The sequence below is a fragment of the Scyliorhinus torazame genome, chromosome 23 (genome assembly GCF_047496885.1).
Source record: "Scyliorhinus torazame isolate Kashiwa2021f chromosome 23, sScyTor2.1, whole genome shotgun sequence".
NCBI lineage: Eukaryota > Metazoa > Chordata > Chondrichthyes > Carcharhiniformes > Scyliorhinidae > Scyliorhinus > Scyliorhinus torazame.
Genome location: NC_092729.1, coordinates 38,433,962 through 38,452,071, shown reverse-complemented (window position 1 = coordinate 38,452,071; position 18,110 = coordinate 38,433,962). Strand labels below are relative to the sequence as shown.

At 56.9% G+C, this 18,110-nt stretch overlaps 1 protein-coding gene across 1 annotated transcript in view; it reads right to left on the bottom strand.

Annotated features, from left to right (window-relative positions):
• Nucleotides 1-18,110, bottom strand: part of LOC140399548 (protein tweety homolog 1-A-like) — a 104,781-nt gene that overhangs the window by 22,461 nt on the left and 64,210 nt on the right. The gene's annotated exons all lie outside the window — the stretch shown is intronic.

The following is an 18,110-nucleotide window of genomic DNA, read 5'->3' as shown; positions in this document are numbered from 1 at the left end:
CAGAGTAAAGCTCCCTCTACACTGTCCCCATCAAACACTCCCAGAGCGGGTACAGCACGGGGTTAGATACAGAGTAAAGTTCCCTCTACACTGTCCTCATCAAACACTCCCAGGACAGGTACAGCACGGGATTAGATACAGAGTAAAGCTCCCTGTACACTGTCCCCATCAAACACTCCCAGGACAGGTACAGCACGGGGTTAGATACAGAGTAAAGCTCCCTCTACACTGTCCCCATCAAACACTCCCAGGACAGCTACAGCACGGTGTTAGGTACAGAGTAAAGCTCCCTCTACACTGTCACCATCAAACACTCCCAGGACAGGTACAGCACGGGGTTAGATACAGAGTAAAGCTCCCTCTACACTGTCACCATCAAACACTCCCAGGACAGGTACAGCATGGGGTTAGATACAGAGTAAAGCTCCCTCTACACTGTCCCCATCAAACACTCCCAGGACAGGTACAGCACTGGGGTTAGATACAGAGTAAAGCTCCATCTACACTGTCCCCATCAAACACTCCCAGGACAGGTACAGCACGGGGCTAGATACAGAGTAAAGCTCCCTCTACACTGTCCCCATCAAACACTCCCAGGACAGGTACAGCACGGGGTTAGATACAGAGTAAAGCTCCCTCTGCACTGTCCCCATCAAACACTCCCAGAGCGGGTACAGCACGGGGTTAGATACAGAGTAAAGCTCCCTCTACACTGTCCCCATCAAACACTCCCAGGACAGGTACAGCATGGGGTTAGATACAGAGTAAAGCTCCCTCCACACTGTCCCCATCAAACACTCACAGGACAGGTAGAGCACGGGGTTAGATACAGAGTAAAGCAACCTCTACACTGTCCCCATCAAACACTCACAGGACAGGTACAGCACGGGGTTAGATACAGAGTAAAGCTCCCTCTACACTGTACCCATCAAACACTCCCAGGACAGGTACAGCACGGGGTTAGATACAGAGTAAAGCTCCCTCTACACTGTCACCATCAAACACTCCCGGAGAGGTACAGCACGGGGTTAGATACAGAGTAAAGCTCCCTCTACACTGTCACCATCAAACACTCCCAGGACAGGTACAGCACGGGGTTAGATACAGAGATAAGCTCCCTCTACACTGTCCCCATCAAACACTCCCAGGACAGGTACAGCTCGGGGTGAGATACAGAGTAAAGCTCCCTCTACACTGTCCCCATCAAACACTCCCAGGACAGGTGCAGCACGGGGTTAGATACAGAGTAAAGCTCCCTCTACACTATCCCCATCAAACACTCCCAGGACAGGTACAGCACGGGGTTAGATACAGAGTAAAGCTCCCACTACACTGTACCCATCAAACACTCCCAGGACAGGTACAGCACGGGGTTAGATACAGAGTAAAGCTCCCTCTACACTGTCCCCATCAAACACTCCCAGGACAGGTGCAGCACGGGGTTAGATACAGAGTAAAGCTCCCTCTACACAGTCCCCATCAAACACTCCCAGGACAGGTACAGCACGGGGTTAGATACAGAGTAAAGCTCCCTCTACACTGTCCCCATCAAACACACCCAGGACAGGCACAGCACGGGGTTAGATACAGAGTAAAGCTCCCTCTACACTGTCCCCATCAAACACTCCCAGGACAGGTACAGCACGGGGTTAGATACAGAGTAAAGCTCCCTCTACACTGTCCCCATCAAACACACCCAGGACAGGCACAGCACGGGGTTAGATACAGAGTAAAGCTCCCTCTACACTGTCCCCATCAAACACTCCCAGGACAGGTACAGCACGGTGTTAGATACAGAGTAAAGCTCCCTCTACACTGTCCCCATCAAACACTCCCAGGACAGGTACAGCACGGGGTTAGATACAGAGTAAAGCTCCCTCTACACTGTCCCCATCAAACACTCCCTGGACTGATACAGCACGGGATTAGATACAGAGTAAAGCTCCCTCTACACTGTCCCCATCAAACACTCCCAGAGCGGGTACAGCACGGGGTTAGATACAGAGTAAAGCTCCCTCTACACTGTCCCCATCAAACACTCCCAGAGCGGGTACAGCACGGGTTTAGATACAGAGTAAAGCTCCCTCTACACTGTCCCCATCAAACACTCCCAGGACAGATATAGCCCGGGGTTAGATACAGAGTAAAGCTCCCTCGACACTGTCCCCATCAAACACTCCCAGGACAGGTACAGCACGGGGTTAGATACAGAGTAAAGCTCCCTCTACACTGTCCCCATCAAACACTCCCAGGACAGGTACAGCACGGGGTTAGATACAGAGTAAAGCTCCCTCTACACTGTCCCCATCAAACACTCCCAGGACAGGTACAGCACGGGGTTAGATACAGGGTAAAGCTCCCTCTATACTGTCCCCATCAAACACTCCCAGGACAGGTACAGCACGGGGTTAGATACAGAGTAAAGCTCCCTCTACACTGTCCCCATCAAACATTCCCAGGACAGGTACAGCATGGGGTTAGATACAGAGTAAAGCTCCCTCTACACTGTCCCCATCAAACACTCCCAGGACAGGTACAGCACGGGGTTAGATTCAGAGTAAAGCTCCCTCTACACTGTCCCCATCAAACATTCCCAGGACAGGTACAGCACGGGGTTAGATTCAGAGTAAAGCTCCCTCTACACTGTCCCCATCAAACACTCCCAGGACAGGTACAGCACGGGGTTAGATACAGAGTAAAGCTCCCTCTACACTGTCCTCATCAAACACTCCCAGGACAGGTACAGCACGGGATTAGATACAGAGTAAAGCTCCCTGTACACTGTCCCCATCAAACACTCCCAGGACAGGTACAGCACGGGGTTAGATACAGAGTAAAGCTCCCTCTACACTGTCCCCATCAAACACTCCCAGGACAGCTACAGCACGGTGTTAGGTACAGAGTAAAGCTCCCTCTACACTGTCACCATCAAACACTCCCAGGACAGGTACAGCACGGGGTTAGATACAGAGTAAAGCTCCCTCTACACTGTCACCATCAAACACTCCCAGGACAGGTACAGCATGGGGTTAGATACAGAGTAAAGCTCCCTCTACACTGTCCCCATCAAACACTCCCAGGACAGGTACAGCACTGGGGTTAGATACAGAGTAAAGCTCCATCTACACTGTCCCCATCAAACACTCCCAGGACAGGTACAGCACGGGGCTAGATACAGAGTAAAGCTCCCTCTACACTGTCCCCATCAAACACTCCCAGGACAGGTACAGCACGGGGTTAGATACAGAGTAAAGCTCCCTCTGCACTGTCCCCATCAAACACTCCCAGAGCGGGTACAGCACGGGGTTAGATACAGAGTAAAGCTCCCTCTACACTGTCCCCATCAAACACTCCCAGGACAGGTACAGCATGGGGTTAGATACAGAGTAAAGCTCCCTCCACACTGTCCCCATCAAACACTCACAGGACAGGTAGAGCACGGGGTTAGATACAGAGTAAAGCAACCTCTACACTGTCCCCATCAAACACTCACAGGACAGGTACAGCACGGGGTTAGATACAGAGTAAAGCTCCCTCTACACTGTACCCATCAAACACTCCCAGGACAGGTACAGCACGGGGTTAGATACAGAGTAAAGCTCCCTCTACACTGTCACCATCAAACACTCCCGGAGAGGTACAGCACGGGGTTAGATACAGAGTAAAGCTCCCTCTACACTGTCACCATCAAACACTCCCAGGACAGGTACAGCACGGGGTTAGATACAGAGATAAGCTCCCTCTACACTGTCCCCATCAAACACTCCCAGGACAGGTACAGCTCGGGGTGAGATACAGAGTAAAGCTCCCTCTACACTGTCCCCATCAAACACTCCCAGGACAGGTGCAGCACGGGGTTAGATACAGAGTAAAGCTCCCTCTACACTATCCCCATCAAACACTCCCAGGACAGGTACAGCACGGGGTTAGATACAGAGTAAAGCTCCCACTACACTGTACCCATCAAACACTCCCAGGACAGGTACAGCACGGGGTTAGATACAGAGTAAAGCTCCCTCTACACTGTCCCCATCAAACACTCCCAGGACAGGTGCAGCACGGGGTTAGATACAGAGTAAAGCTCCCTCTACACAGTCCCCATCAAACACTCCCAGGACAGGTACAGCACGGGGTTAGATACAGAGTAAAGCTCCCTCTACACTGTCCCCATCAAACACACCCAGGACAGGCACAGCACGGGGTTAGATACAGAGTAAAGCTCCCTCTACACTGTCCCCATCAAACACTCCCAGGACAGGTACAGCACGGGGTTAGATACAGAGTAAAGCTCCCTCTACACTGTCCCCATCAAACACACCCAGGACAGGCACAGCACGGGGTTAGATACAGAGTAAAGCTCCCTCTACACTGTCCCCATCAAACACTCCCAGGACAGGTACAGCACGGTGTTAGATACAGAGTAAAGCTCCCTCTACACTGTCCCCATCAAACACTCCCAGGACAGGTACAGCACGGGGTTAGATACAGAGTAAAGCTCCCTCTACACTGTCCCCATCAAACACTCCCTGGACTGATACAGCACGGGATTAGATACAGAGTAAAGCTCCCTCTACACTGTCCCCATCAAACACTCCCAGAGCGGGTACAGCACGGGGTTAGATACAGAGTAAAGCTCCCTCTACACTGTCCCCATCAAACACTCCCAGAGCGGGTACAGCACGGGTTTAGATACAGAGTAAAGCTCCCTCTACACTGTCCCCATCAAACACTCCCAGGACAGATATAGCCCGGGGTTAGATACAGAGTAAAGCTCCCTCGACACTGTCCCCATCAAACACTCCCAGGACAGGTACAGCACGGGGTTAGATACAGAGTAAAGCTCCCTCTACACTGTCCCCATCAAACACTCCCAGGACAGGTACAGCACGGGGTTAGATACAGAGTAAAGCTCCCTCTACACTGTCCCCATCAAACACTCCCAGGACAGGTACAGCACGGGGTTAGATACAGGGTAAAGCTCCCTCTATACTGTCCCCATCAAACACTCCCAGGACAGGTACAGCACGGGGTTAGATACAGAGTAAAGCTCCCTCTACACTGTCCCCATCAAACATTCCCAGGACAGGTACAGCATGGGGTTAGATACAGAGTAAAGCTCCCTCTACACTGTCCCCATCAAACACTCCCAGGACAGGTACAGCACGGGGTTAGATTCAGAGTAAAGCTCCCTCTACACTGTCCCCATCAAACATTCCCAGGACAGGTACAGCACGGGGTTAGATTCAGAGTAAAGCTCCCTCTACACTGTCCCCATCAAACACTCCCAGGACAGGTACAGCACGGGGTTAGATACAGAGTAAAGCTCCCTCTACACTGTCCCCATCAAACACTCCCAAGGCGGGTACAGCACGGGGTTAGACACAGAGTAAAGCTCCCTCTACACTTTCCCCATCAAACACTCCCAGGGCAGGTACAGCACAGGGTTAGATACAGAGTAAAGCTCCCTCTACACTGTCCCCATCAAACACTCCCAGGACAGGTACAGCACGGGGTTAGATACAGAGTAAAGCTCCCTCTACACTGTCCCCATCAAACACTCCCAGGACAGGTACAGCACGGGGTTAGATACAGTGTAAAGCTCCCTCTACACTGTCCCCATCAAACACTCCCAGGACAGGTACAGCACGGGGTTAGATACAGAGTAAAGCTCCCTCGACACTGTCCCCATCAAACACTCCCAGGACAGGTACAGCACGGGGTTAGATACAGAGTAAAGCTCCCTTTACATTGTCCCCATCAAACACTCCCAGGGCAGGTACAACACGGGGTTAGATACAGAGTAAAGCTCCCTCTACACTGTCCCCATCAAACACTCCCAGGACAGGTACAGCACGTGGTTAGTTACATGGATAAGGTGGGTAGTTGGGGATTGAGGGATACGGGGAGAAGGTGGGTAGGTGGGGATTGAGGGATACGGGGAGAAGGTGGGTAGGTGGGGATTGAGGGATACGGGGAGAAGGTGGGTAGGTGGGGATTGAGGGATACGGGGAGAAGGTGGGTAGGTGGCGATTGAGGGATACGGGGAGAAGGTGGGTAGGTGGGGGATTGAGGGATACGGGGATAAGGTGGGTAGGTGGGGATTGAGGGATACGGGAAGAAGGTGGGTAAGTGGGGATTGAGGGTAACGGGGAGAAGGTGGGTAGATGGTGGATTGAGGGATACGGGGAGAAGGTGGGGAGGTGGGGACTGAGGGATACGGGGAGAAGGTGGAAAGGTGGGATTGAGGGATACGGGGAGAAGGTGGGTAGGTGGGGGATTGGGGGATTCGGGGAGAAGGTGGGTAGGTGGGGATTGAGGGATACGGGGAGAAGGTGGGTAGGTGGGGATTGAGGGATACGGGGAGAGGTTGGGTAGGTGGGGGATTGAGGGATTCGGGGAGAAGGTGGGTAGGTGGGGATTGAGAGATACGGGGAGAAGGTGGGAAAGGTGAGGGATTGAGGGATACGGAGAGAAGGTGGGTCGGTGGGGATTGAGGGATACGGGGAGAAGGTGGGTAGGTGGGGATTGAGGGATACAGGGAGAAGGTGGGTAGGTGAGGGATTGAGTGATACGGGGTGAAGGTGGGTAGGTGAGGGATTGTGGGATACGGGGAGAAGGTGGGTTGGTGGGGGGTTGAGGGATACGGGGCGAAGGTGGGTGGGTGGGGGATTGAGGGACACGGGGAGTAGGTGGGTAGGTGGGGGATTGAGGGATACGGGGAGAAGGTGGGTGGCTGGGGGATTGAGGGATACGGGGAGACGGTGGGTAGGTGGGGGATTGAGGGATACGGGGAGAAGGTGGGTAGGTGGGGGATTGAGGGTTACGGGGAGAATGTAGGTAGGTGGAGATTGAGGGATACGGGGAGATGGTGGATTGAGGGATACGGGGAGAAGGTGGGTAGGTGGGGATTGAGGGATACGGGGAGAAGGTGGGTAGGTGGGGGTTGAAGGATACGGGGAGAAGGTGGGTAGGTGGAGATTGAGGGATACGGGGAGAAGGTGGGTAGGTGAGGGATTGAGGGATACGGGGAGAAGGTGGGTAGGTGGGGTTTGAGAGATACGGGGAGAAGGTGGGTAGGTGGGGGTTTGAGAGATACAGGGAGAAGGTGGGTAGGTGGGGGATTGAGGGATACGGGGAGAAGGTGGGTAGGTGGGGATTGAGGGATACGGGGAGAAGGTGTGTAGGTGGGAATTGAGTGATACGGGGTGAAGGTGGGTAGGTGGGGGATTGAGGGATACGGGGAGAAGGTGGGTAGGTGGGGGATTGAGGGATACGGGGAGAAGGTGGGTATGTGGGGGATTGAGGGAGTCGGGGAGAAGGTGGGTAGGTGGGGGTTTGAGAGATACGGGGTGAAGGTGGGTAGGTGGGGATTGAGGGATACGGGGAGAAGGTGGGTAGGTGGGGGTTTGAGAGATACGGGGAGAAGGTGGGTAGGTGGGGGATTGAGGGATACGGGGAGATGGTGGGTAGGTGGGGGATTGAGGGATACGGGGAGAAGGTGGGTAGGTGGGGATTGAGGGAGACGGGGAGGAGGTGGGTAGGTGGGGATTGAGGGATACGGGGAGAAGGTGGGTAGGCGAGGGATTGAGGGATATGGGGAGAAGGTGGGTAGGCGGGGGATTGAGGGATACGGGGAGAAGGTGGGTAGGTGGGGGATTGAGAGATACGGGGAGAAGGTGGGTAGGTGGGGATTGAGGGATACGGGGAGAAGGTGGGTAGGCGAGGGATTGAGGGATAAGGGGAGAAAGTGGGTAGGCGAGGGATTGAGGGATACGGGGAGAAGGTGGGTAGGTGGGGGATTGAGGGATACGGGGAGAAGGTGGGTAGGTGGGGGATTGAGGGATATGGGGAGAAGGTGGGTAGGTGGGGGATTGAGGGATACGGGGAGAAGGTGGGTATGTGGGGGATTGAGGGATACAGGGAGAAGGTGGGTAGGTGGGGGATTGAGTGATACGGGGTGAAGGTGGGTAGGTGGGGGATTGAGGGATATGGGGAGAAGGTGGGTAGGTGGGGGATTGAGGGATACCGGGAGAAGGTGGGTAGGTGTGGGATTGAGGGATACGGGGAGAAGGTGGGTAGGTGGGGGATTGAGGGATACGGGTAGAAGGTGGGTAGGTGGGGATTGAGGGATACGGGGAGAAGGTGGGTAGGTGGGGGATTGAGGGATACGGGGAGGAGGTGGGAAGGTGGGGGATTGAGGGATACGGGGAGAAGGTGGGTAGGTGGGGGATTGAGGGATACGGGGAGAAGGTGGGTAGGTGTGGGATTGAGGGATACGGGGAGAAGGTGGGTAGGTGGGGATTCAGTGATACGGGGTGAAGGTGAGTAGGTGAGGAATTGAGGGATACGGGGAGAAGGTGGGTAGGTGGGGGATTGAAGGATACAGGGAGAAGGTGGGTAGGTGGGGATTGAGGGATACGGAGAGAAGGTGGGTAGTTGGGGGATTGAGGGATACGGGGAGATGGTGGGTAGGTGGGGGATTGAGGGATACGGGTAGAAGGTGGATAGGTGGGGGATTGAGGGATACGGGGAGAAGGTGGGTAGGTGGGGGATTGAGGGATACGCGTAGAAGGTGGGTAGGTGGGGATTGAGGGATACGGGGTGAAGGTGGGTAGGTGGGGGATTGAGTGATACGGGGTGAAGGTGGGGAGGTGGGGGATTGAGAGATACGGGGAGAAGGTGGGTAAGTGGGGGATTGAGGGATACGGGGAGAAGGTGGGTAGGTGAGGGATTGAGGGATACAGGGAGAAGGTGGGTAGGTGGGGATTGAGGGATACGGGGAGAAGGTGGGTAGGTGGGGATTGAGGGATACGGGGAGAAGGTGGCTAGGTGGGGATTGGGGGATACGGGGAGAAGGTGGGGAGGTGGGGATTGAGGGATACGGGGTGAAGGTGGGTAGGTGGGGGATTGAGTGATACGGGGAGAAGGTGGGTAGGTGGGGATTGAGGGATACGGGGAGAAGGTGGGCAGGTGGGGGATTGAGGGATACGGGGAGAAGGTGGGTAGGTGTGGGATTGAGGGATACGGGGAGAAGGTGGGTAGGTGGGGATTGAGGGATACGGGGAGAAGGTGGGTAGGTGGGGGATTGAGGGATACGGGGAGAAGGTGGGTAGGTGTGGGATTGAGGGTAAAGGGAGAAGGTGGGTAGGTGGGGATTGAGGGATACGGGGAGAAGTTGGGTAGGTGGGGGATAGAGGCATACGGGGAGAAGGTGGGTAGGTGGGGATTGAGGGATACGGCGAGAAGGTGGGTAGGTGGGGATTGAGGGATACGGGGAGAAGGTGGGTAGGTGGGGGTTGAGGGATACGGGGAGAAGGTGGGTAGGTGGGGATTGAGGGATACGGGGAGAAGGTGGGTAGGTGGGGGATTGAGGGATACGGGGAGAAGGTGGGTAGGTGGGGATAGAGGGATACGGGGAGAAGGTGGGTAGGTGGGGATTGAGGGACACGGCGAGAAGGTGGGTAGGTGGGGATTGAGGGATACGGCGAGAAGGTGGGTAGGTGGGGTATTGAGGGATACGGGGAGAAGGTGGGTAGGCAGGGGATTGAATGAGACGGGGAGAAGTTGGGTCGGTGGGGATTGAGGGATACGGGGAGAAGGTGGGTAGGTGAGGGATTGAGGGAGACGGGGAGAAGGTGGGTAGGTGGGGATTGAGGGATACGGGGAGAAGGTGGGTAGCTGGGGGATTGAGGGATACGTGGAGAAGGTGGGTAAGTGGGGATTGAGGGTTACGGGGAGAAGGTGGGTAGGTGGGGGATTGAGGGATACGGGGAGAAGGTGGGTAGGTGGGGGATTGAGGGATACGTGGAGAAGGTGGGTAGGTGGGGGATTGAGGGAGACGGGGAGAAGGTGGGTAGGTGGGGGATTGAGGGATACGTGGTGAAGGTGGGTAAGTGGGGATTGAGGGTTACGGGGAGAAGGTGGGTAGGTGGGGATTGAGGGATACGGGGAGAAGGTGGGTAGGTGGGGGAGTGAGGGATACGGGAGAAGGTGGGTAGGTGGTGATTGAGGGATACGGGGAGAAGGTGGGTAGGTGGGGGATTGAGGGATACGGGGAGAAGGTGGGTAGGTGGGGATTGAGGGATACGGGGAGAAGGTGGGTAGGTGGGGATTGTGGGATACGGGGAGAAGGTGTGTAGGTGGGGATTGAGGGATACGGGGAGAATGTGGGTAGGTGGGGATTGAGGGATACGGGGAGAAGGTGGGTAGGTGGGAATTGAGGGATACGGGGAGAAGGTGTGTAGGTGGGGATTGAGGAATACGGGGAGAAGGTGGGTAGGTGGGAGATTGAGGGATACGGGGAGAAGGTGGGTAGGTGGGGGATTGAGGGATACGGGGAGAAGGTGGGTCGGTGGGGGATTGAGGGATACGGGGAGAATGTGGGTAGGTGGGGATTGAGGGATACGGCGAGAAGGTGTGTAGGTGGGGACTGAGGGATACGGGGAGAAGGTGGGTAGGCTGGGGATTGAGGGATACGGGGAGAAGGTGGGTAGGTGGGGGATTGAGGGATACGGGGTGAAGGTGGGTAGGTGGGGGTTTGAGGGATACGGGGAGAAGGTGGGTAGTGGGGATTGAGGGATATGGGGAGAAGGTGGGTAGGTGGGGATTGAGGGATACGGGGAGAAGTTGGGTAGGTGTGGGATCGAGGGATACGGGGAGAAGGTGGGTAGGTGGGAGATTGAGGGATACGGGGAGAAGGTGGGTTGGTGGGTTATTGATGGAGACGGGGAGAAGGTGGGTAGGTGGGGATTGAGGGATACGGGGAGAAGTTGGGTAGGTGTGGGATCGAGGGATACGGGGAGAAGGTGGGTAGGTGGGAGATTGAGGGATACAGGGAGAAGGTGGGTAGGTGGGGGAGTGAGGGATATGGGGAGAAGGTGGGTAGGTGGGGAATTGAGGGATACGGGGAGAAGGTGGGTAGGTGGGGATTAAGGGAGATGGGGAGAAGGTCGGCAGGTGGTGGATTGAGGGATACGGGGAGAAGGTGGGTAGGTGGGGGATTGAGGGATACGGGGAGAAGGTGGGTAGGTGGGGGATTGAGGGATACGGGGAGAAGGTGGGTAGGCTGGGGATTGAGGGAGATAGGGAGAAGGTGGGTAGGTGGGGGATAGAGGGATACGGGGAGAAGGTGGGTAGGTGGGGGATTGAGGGATACGGGGAGAAGGTGGGTAGGTGGGGGATTGAGGGATACGGGGAGAAGGTGGGTAGGCTGGGGATTGAGGGATACGGGGAGAAGGTGGGTAGGCTGGGGATTGAGGGAGATGGGGAGAAGGTGGGTAGGTGGGGGATTGAGGGATACGGGGAGAAGGTGGGTAGGTGGGGATTGAGGGATACGGGGAGAAGGTGTGTAGGTGGGGATTGAGGAATACGGGGAGAAGGTGGGTAGGTGGGAGATTGAGGGATACGGGGAGAAGGTGGGTAGGTGGGGGATTGAGGGTTACGGGGAGAAGGTGGGTCGGTGGGGGATTGAGGGATACGGGGAGAATGTGGGTAGGTGGGGATTGAGGGATACGGCGAGAAGGTGTGTAGGTGGGGACTGAGGGATACGGGGAGAAGGTGGGTAGGCTGGGGATTGAGGGATACGGGGAGAAGGTGGGTAGGTGGGGGATTGAGGGATACGGGGAGAAGGTGGGTAGGTGGGGGTTTGAGGGATTCGGGGAGAAGGTGGGTAGTGGGGATTGAGGGATATGGGGAGAAGGTGGGTAGGTGGGGATTGAGGGATACGGGGAGAAGGTGGGTAGGTGGGGGATTGAGGGATACGGGGAGAAGGTGGGTAGGTGGGGGATTGAGTGATACGGGGAGAAGGTGGCTAGGTGGGGGATTGAGGGATACGGGGAGAAGGTGGGTAGGTGGGGGATTGAGAGATACGGGGAGAAGGTGGGTAGATGAGAGATTGAGGGATACGGGGAGAAGGTGGGTACGTGGGGGATTGAGGGATACGGGGAGAAGGTGGGTAGGTGGCGATTGAGGGATACGGGGAGAAGGTGGGTAGGTGAGGGATTGAGGGATACGGGGAGAAGGTGGGCAGGTGAGGGATTGAGGGATATGGGGAGAATGTGGGTTGGTGGGGGATTGAGGAATACGGGGAGAAGGTTGGTAGGTGGGGGATTGAGGGAAACGGGGAGAAGGTGGGTAGGTGGGGGATTGAGTGATATGGGGAGAAGGTGGGTAGGTGGGGGATTGAGGGATACGGGGAGATTGTGGGTAGGTGGGGGATTGAGGGATACGGGGAGAAGGTGGGTAGGTGGGGATTGAGGGATACGGGGAGAAGGTGGGTAGGTTGGGATTGAGGGATAGGGGGAGAAGGTGGGTAGGTGGGGATTGAGTGATACGGGGAGAAGGTGGGTAGGTGGGGATTGAGGGATACGGGGAGAAGGTGGGTAGGTGGGGGATTGAGGGATACGGGGAGGAGGTGGGTAGGTGGGGGTTTGAGGGATACGGGGAGAAGGTGGGTAGTGGGGATTGAGGGATATGGGGAGAAGGTGGGTAGGTGGGGATTGAGGGATACGGGGAGAAGTTGGGTAGGTGTGGGATCGAGGGATACGGGGAGAAGGTGGGTAGGTGGGGGATTGAGGGATACGGGGAGAAGGTGGGTAGGTGGGGGATTGAGTGATACGGGGAGAAGGTGGGTAGGTGGGGGATTGAGGGATACGGGGAGAAGGTGGGGAGGTGGGGGATTGAGGGATACGGGGAGAAGGATGGGAGGTGGGGATTGATGGATACGGGGAGAAGGTGGGTAGATGAGAGATTGAGGGATACGGGGAGAAGGTGGGTAGGTGGGGATTGAGGGATACGGCGAGAAGGTGGGTAGATGGGGTATTGAGGGATACGGGGAGAAGGTGGGTACGTGGGGGATTGAGGGATACGGGGAGAAGGTGGGTAGGTGGCGATTGAGGGATACGGGGAGAAGGTGGGTAGGTGGGGGATTGAGGGATACGGGTAGAAGGTGGGTAGGTGGTGGATTGAGGGATACGGGGAGAAGGTGGGTAGGTGGGGATTGAGGGATACGGGGAGAAGGTGGGTAGGTGGGGGATTGAAGGATACGTGGAGAAGGTGGGTAAGTGGGGATTGAGGGATACGGGGTGAAGTTGGGTAGGTGGGGGATACGGGGAGAAGGTGGGTAGGTGGGCGATTGAGGGATACAGGGAGAAGGTGGGTAGGTGGGGATTGAGGGATACTGGGAGGAGGTGGGTAGGTGGGGGATTGAGGGATACGGGGAGAAGGTGGGTAGGTGAGGATTGAGGGATAAGGGGAGAAGGTGTGTAGGTGGGGATTGAGGGATACGGGGAGAAGGTGGGAAGGTGGGGATTGAGGGATACGGGGAGAAGGTGGGTAGGTGAGGATTGAGGGATACGGGGAGAAGGTGTGTAGGTGGGGATTGAGGGACACGGGGAGAAGGTGTGTATGTGGGGATTGAGGGACACGGGGAGAAGGTGTGTAGGTGGGGATTGAGGGACACAGGGAGAAGGTGGGTAGGTGGGGATTGAGGGATACGGGGAGAAGGTGGGTAGGTGGCGATTGAGGGATACGGGGAGAAGGTGGGTAGGTGGGGGATTGAGGGATACGGGGAGAAGGTGGGTAGGTGGGGGATTGAGGGATACGGGGAGAAGGTGTGTAGGTGGGGATGGAGGGATACGGGGAGAAGGTGGGTAGGTGGGGATTGAGGGATACGGGGAGAAGGTGGGGAGGTGGGGGATTGAGGGATACGGGGAGAAGGTGGGTCGGTGGGGGATTGAGGGATACGGTGAGAAGGTGGGTAGGTGGGGGATTGAGGGATACGGGGAGAATGTGTGTAGGTGGGGATTGAGGGATACGGGGAGAAGGTGGGGAGGTGGGGGATTGAGGGATACGGGGAGAAGGTGGGTAGGTGGGGGATTGAGGGATACGGGGAGAAGGTGGGTAGGTGGTGGATTGAGGGAGACGGGGAGAAGGTGGGTAGGTGGAGATTGAGGGATACGGGGAGAAGGTGGGTAGGTGGGTGATTGAGGGAGACCGGGAGAAGGTGGGTAGGTGGGAGATTGAGGGATACGGGGAGAAGGTGGGTAGGTGGAGGATTGAGGGACACGGGGAGAAGGTGTGTATGTGGGGATTGAGGGATAAGGGGAGAAGGTGTGTAGGTGGGGATTGAGGGACACAGGGAGAAGGTGGGTAGGTGGAGATTGAGGGATACGGGGAGAATGTGTGTCGGTGGGGATTGAGGGATACGGGGAGAAGGTGGGTAGGTGGGGATTGAGGGATACGGGGAGAAGGTGGGTAGGTGGGGGATTGAGGGATACGGGGAGAAGGTGGGTAGGTGGGGATTGAGGGATACGGGGAGAAGGTGGGGAGGTGGGGGATTGAGGGATACGGGGAGAAGGTGGGTAGGTGGGGGATTGAGGGATCCGGGGAGAAGGTGGGTAGGTGGTGGATTGAGGGAGACGGGGAGAAGGTGGGTAGGTGGGGATTGAGGGATACGGGGAGAAGGTGGGTAGGTGGGGATTGAGGGATACGGGGAGAAGGTGTGTAGGTGGGGATTGAGGAATACGGGGAGAAGGTGGGTATGTGGGGGATTGAGTGATACGGGGAGAAGGTGGGTAGGTGGGGGATTGAGGGATACGGGGAGAAGGTGGGTAGGTGGAGATTGAGGGATACGGTGCGAAGGTGGGTAGGTGGGGGATTGAGGGAGACGGGGAGAAGGTGGGTAGGTGGGGATTGAGGGATACGGGGAGAAGGTGGGTAGGTGGGAGATTGAGGGATACGGGGAGAAGGTGGGTAGGTGGGAGATTGAGGGATACGGGGTGAAGGTGGGTTGGTGGGTTATTGATGGAGACGGGGAGAAGGTGGGTAGGTGGGGGAGTGAGGGATACGGGGAGAAGGTGGGTAGGTGGGGAATTGAGGGATACGGGGAGAAGGTGGGTAGGTGGGGATTAAGGGAGATGGGGAGAAGGTCGGTAGGTGGTGGATTGAGGGATACGGGGAGAAGGTGGGTAGGTGGGGGATTGAGGGATACGGGGAGAAGGTGGGTAGGTGGGGGATTGAGGGATACGGGGAGAAGGTGGGTAGGCTGGGGATTGAGGGAGATGGGGAGAAGGTGGGTAGGTGGGGGATTGAGGGATACGGGGAGAAGGTGGGTAGGCTGGGGATTGAGGGAGATGGGGAGAAGGTGGGTAGGTGGGGGATAGAGGGATACGGGGAGAAGGTGGGTAGGTGGGGGATTGAGGGATACGGGGAGAAGGTGGGTAGGCTGGGGATTGAGGGATACGGGGAGAAGGTGGGTAGGCTGGGGATTGAGGGAGATGGGGAGAAGGTGGGTAGGTGGGGGATTGAGGGATACGGGGAGAAGGTGGGTAGGTGGGGATTGAGGGATACGGGGAGAAGGTGGGTAGGTGGGGGATTGAGGGATACGGGGAGAAGGTGGGTAGGTGGGGGATTGAGGGATACGGGGAGAAGGTGGGTAGGTGGGGGATTGAAGGATACGGGGAGAATGTGGGTAGGTGGGGATTGAGGGATACGGGGAGAAGGTGTGTAGGTGGGGATTGAGGGACACGGGGAGAAGGTGGGTAGGCTGGGGATTGAGGGATACGGGGAGAAGGTGGGTAGGCTGGGGATTGAGGGAGATGGGGAGAAGGTGGGTAGGTGGGGGATAGAGGGATACGGGGAGAAGGTGGGAAGGTGGGGGATTGAGTGATACGGGGTGAAGGTGGGTAGGTGAGGGATTGAGGGATACGGGGAGAAGGTGGGCAGGTGAGGGATTGAGGGATATGGGGAGAAGGTGGGTTGGTGGGGGATTGAGGAATACGGGGAGAAGGTGGGTAGGTGGGGGATTGAGGGAAACGGGGAGAAGGTGGGTAGGTGGGGGATTGAGTGATACGGGGAGAAGGTGGGTAGGTGGGGGATTGAGGGATACGGGGAGATGTGGGTAGGTGGGGGATTGAGGGATACGGGGAGAAGGTGGGTAGGTGGGGATTGAGGGATACGGGGAGAAGGTGGGTAGGTGGGGATTGAGGGATACGGGGAGAAGGTGGGTAGGTGGGGATTGAGTGATACGGGGAGAAGGTGGGTAGGTGGGGATTGAGGGATACGGGGAGAAGGTGGGTAGGTGGGGGATTGAGGGATACGGGGAGAAGGTGGGTAGGTGGGGGATTGAGGGATACGGGGAGAATGTGGGTAGTGGGGATTGAGGGATATGGGGAGAAGGTGGGTAGGTGGGGATTGAGGGATACGGGGAGAAGTTGGGTAGGTGTGGGATCGAGGGATACGGGGAGAAGGTGGGTAGGTGGTGGATTGAGGGATACGGGGAGAAGGTGGGTAGGTGGGAGATTGAGTGATACGGGGAGAAGGTGGGTAGGTGGGGGATTGAGGGATACGGGGAGAAGGTGGGGAGGTGGGGGATTGAGGGATACGGGGAGAAGGATGGGAGGTGGGGATTGAGGGATACGGGGAGAAGGTGGGTAGGTGGGGGATTGAGGGATACGGGGAGAAGGTGGGTAGGTGGTGGATTGAGGGATACGGGGAGAAGGTGGGTAGGTGGGGATTGAGGGATACGGGGAGAAGGTGGGTAGGTGGGGGATTGAAGGATACGTGGAGAAGGTGGGTAAGTGGGGATTGAGGGATACGGGGCGAAGTTGGGTAGGTGGGGGATACGGGGAGAAGGTGGGTAGGTAGGCGATTGAGGGATACAGGGAGAAGGTGGGTAGGTGGGGATTGAGGGATACTGGGAGGAGGTGGGTAGGTGGGGGATTGAGGGATACGGGGAGAAGGTGGGTAGGTGAGGATTGAGGGATACGGGGAGAAGGTGTGTAGGTGGGGATTGAGGGATACGGGGAGAAGGTGGGTAGGTGGGGATTGAGGGATACGGGGAGAAGGTGTGTATGTGGGGATTGAGGGATACGGGGAGAAGGTGTGTAGGTGGGGATTGAGGGATACGGGGAGAAGGTGGGAAGGTGGGGATTGAGGGATACGGGGAGAAGGTGTGTAGGTGGGGATTGAGGGACACGGGGAGAAGGTGTGTATGTGGGGATTGAAGAATACGGGGAGAAGGTGTGTAGCTGGGGATTGAGGGACACGGGGAGAAGGTGGGTAGGTGGGGATTGAGAGATACGGGGAGAAGGTGGGTAGGTGGGGTTTGAGGGATACGGGGAGAAGGTGGGTAGGTGGGGATTGAGAGATACGGGGAGAAGGTGGGTAGGTGGGGATTGAGGGATACGGGGAGAAGGTGGGTAGGTGGCGATTGAGGGATACGGGGACAAGGTGGGTAGGTGGGGGATTGAGGGATACGGGGAGAAGGTGGGTAGGTGGGGGATTGAGGGATACGGGGAGAAGGTGTGTAGGTGGGGATTGAGGGATACGGGGAGAAGGTGGGTAGGTGGGGATTGAGGGATACGGGGAGAAGGTGGGGAGGTGGGGGATTGAGGGATACGGGGAGAAGGTGGGTCGGTGGGGGATTGAGGGATACGGTGAGAAGGTGGGTAGGTGGGGGATTGAGGGATACGGGGAGAAGGTGTGTAGGTGGGGATTGAGGGATACGGGGAGAAGGTGGGTAGGTGGGGATTGAGGGATACGGGGAGAAGGTGGGGAGGTGGGGGATTGAGGGATACGGGGAGAAGGTGGGTAGGTGGGGTTTGAGGGATACGGGGAGAAGGTGGGTAGGTGGTGGATTGAGGGAGACGGGGAGAAGGTGGGTAGGTGGAGATTGAGGGATACGGGGAGAAGGTGGGTAGGTGGGGGATTGAGGGAGACCGGGAGAAGGTGGGTAGGTGGGAGATTGAGGGATACGGGGAGAAGGTGGGTAGGTGGAGGATTGAGGGACACGGGGAGAAGGTGTGTATGTGGGGATTGAGGGATAAGGGGAGAAGGTGTGTAGGTGGGGATTGAGGGACACAGGGAGAAGGTGTGTCGGTGGGGATTGAGGGATCCGGGGAGAAGGTGGGTAGGTGGTGGTTTGAGGGATACGGGGAGAAGGTGGGTAGCTGGGGATTGAGGGATACGGGGAGAAGGTGGGTAGGTGGCGATTGAGGAATACGGGGAGAAGGTGGGTAGGTGGGGGATTGAGGGATACGGGGAGAAAGTGGGTAGGTGGTTGATTGAGGGATACGGGGAGAAGGTGGGTAGGTGGGGATTGAGGGATACGG